A 3,075-nucleotide genomic window follows, 5' to 3' on the forward strand; every position below is an offset into this window, starting at 1 on the left:
CTGGAATGTGGCTTAAGTGGTACAGCTCCAGCCATCCAGGCAAGCAAACCCAAGCAAGTTTAAGATGTTAAGGCAAAAAAAAAGTGTCCTTTTACCCATCTTATGCTTTCTTTGCTTCTTAAATTTTTTAAAAGTGAATTTCTGTCATTTCCACATACTTTTTCTTTTTCTGGTCTTGGGGCTTGAACTCTGGACCTGGGTACTGTCCCTTAGCTTTTGTGCTCAAGGTTAGTGCTCTAACACTTGAGCCACAGCCCCACTTCTGGCTTTTTGTGGTAAATTGGAGATAAAAGTCTCATGAGCCCTTGTGATCCTCTCCTAAGACTATCCTCCTTGGTCTCACTGTATGAATGTATACAGTCCTGTTTATTTAATCATGTCCAAGTGTACTTTTTTGTCTTTTACTAACCCATTTGGGTTTACTTGTAGATTTATATGCATGTTCTAATTATTACAAATGAAGAGAACCATGCAGCCATGTTTCTTTGGGTCTGGCTTACTTTGCTTAATATGATTTTTTTCCACAAGAACTTACAAGGGCTTAAGAGCTATATGTATATGACCATATAAAACTATGTTTATAGAAATGAACTCCAAGTAATGTAAAATAAAAGGTTTTTTATATTGTATTGTCTGAGGTTCTTTTTTCTTTCTCTCTTTTCTTCTGTTTTTCCCTTTTGTCACTGTTGTTGATTTCTCTACCCTTTGTCGTGTATGTAAGCTTATCTGATTTAGGGAAGGGGAAGGGAAGAGGAAGTACAGAAATGATGGGAAAAAGGGTGAACTAATTCAGTAGTGACACTCACTAGACCCTATGTTGGAAATGAACTGTACAACTTTGGGGGTTGGGGACTTGGGAGGGAAAACTTGGAACAAAATGGGGAGGGAGTAACACTGTTTAAAAAAAGAAATGCGGGGCTGGGGATATAGCCTAGTGGCAAGAGTGCCTGCCTCGGATACACGAGGCCCTAGGTTCGATTCCCCAGCACCACATATACAGAAAACGGCCAGAAGCGGCGCTGTGGCTCAAGTGGCAGAGTGCTAGCCTTGAGCGGGAAGAAGCCAGGGACAGTGCTCAGGCCCTGAGTCCAAGGCCCAGGACTGGCCAAAAAAATAAATAAATAAATAAATAAAATAAAATAAAAAAAGAAATGCACTCATTGCCTGACTGATATAACTATAATCCCTGTGTATATCACCTTTATAATAAAAATAAAATAAAAGGAATCTCATGAACTTTCCTGCCTGGCTGTATTTGAACTACAATTCTCAGATTTCAGCCTCCTGAGTAGCTAGGATTACAGGCATGAGCCACTATCACCCAGCTCAATATACTTTCTTGAACATAAAAAGTGGGTACATTTATTTACTGGAGAAACATCCCACTTTTTGTTTGTTTGTGTTGGTCCTAGGGCTTGAAATCAGGGCCTAAACACTGTTTCTGGGTTTCTGTTGCTCAAGGCTAGCACTCTACTATTTGAGCCACAGCTTCAATTCTGGCTTGGGGCAGGGGAGGGGGATAATTTATTGGATATAAGAGTCTCATGGGCTTTCCTGCCCTGGCTGGTCTTGAACCATGATCATCAGATCCTCAGTCCTCCTGAGTAACTAGGATTATAGGCATGAGCTCCTGGAAACCAGGAAAATATCCCATTTTAATTACTACTTGTGATATACTCCATAACCAAAAAAATAATTCCTTTGTTTTTTGGGGTTTTTTTTGGTCTATTAATTTGGGGGAGAAAGAGAGTAAGATCAAAGTGAGTTTATGTCCCCCATGGAATCCTGGTCTAAAACCATGGGGATTTCCTCAGGTTTTTTTTCTAAACAGAAACTCTAAGCAAGTGATATGCCAAACAAGTTTCTCTTCACCCTTTGGTTTCTTCATGTCCTTCACTCTCCGCAAATATTCTTATCATCAGAATTAAGTTGCTAAGCAATAATTTCTTCCTTACTGATAATCTGATCTATACCAACTAATTACATGTTTCTTTATATTTCTATTTTGTGGGGAATTTTCAAAGAACTTAGCTAGTTGTTTCTGGCTCTCCCCTCCTTCCTTACCTCCAATGTTCCACTTCTGGGATTTTTGGAGATAAAAGTCTCATGGACTTTCCTACCCCAGCTGGCTTTGAACCAGGATCCTCAGATCTCAGCCTCCCGAGCAACTAGGATTATAGGTATGAGCCACCAGTCTCCAGTTTTTGTTTTGTTTTTTTTTATTTTTATTTTTTGGTGCTTCTGGGGAATTGAACTTAGAGCACCTGCCTAAAAAGTGTAAGGCCCTACCACTTGAACATGATTCCAGGCTCTTTTCCACTGGTGACTTTCAAGGCATTCTTTTTTTTTTTTATTGTTAGACCTAAAATTTCAAGGCATTCTTGTTATACCCTGGCTAGCTGTGGGCTGTGATCTTTTTGTTTGCACTCCCCTGTGTCACGGGGGATAAGCAGGCACATGCCACTGCATTGAACCATCATGATTCTCCTATAGCTGGAATAACAGGTGCAGGCCACTGGGCCTAGCCATTGCTTGAGATGGAGTCTTGCACTCATTTTCCTGCTCACTAGCTTCAAGCTGCAATCCCCCAATCTCAGCCTCCCATGTGACTAGGATCAGATTTGAACCACGAGATGCACTCAGCCTTAGAGTTTTTAATGCACTGCAGTGGAGACACCCACTGAAGCTGTAGTCACTTTGGACACTTTGCTTCTGATGTGGCTCCTCATCCCTCACCAAGAGTCCTCAGCTCCTTGCCTATTGTATCTCTCTGCAGTATGTTTAAATGTCTTAAAACATAGAAGTTAGCTTGGCCAGGGCTAATAAGAATCTTGTGAGAAAATCAAAAGTCTTTTTCTCAAAGGATATTGCAGGTTTTATATTGATGTTATTATCTCCCCCCACCCACCCCCGGTAATTTTATGATTCCAGTGGATGTGTGGTTTCTTTGTATTTCTCTTCCTGCCATTGCTGTCCTCTACTCAGATTTCTGTGTGAGTTCTAGAGGCAGGAAGTCTAAGCAGGAATCAATCCCTAGTCCCCTGGCTCCTGGTTAGATGAGATCCCATTGTGAAC

Source organism: Perognathus longimembris, chromosome 6, assembly GCF_023159225.1.
Source record: "Perognathus longimembris pacificus isolate PPM17 chromosome 6, ASM2315922v1, whole genome shotgun sequence".
Taxonomy (NCBI): domain Eukaryota; kingdom Metazoa; phylum Chordata; class Mammalia; order Rodentia; family Heteromyidae; genus Perognathus; species Perognathus longimembris.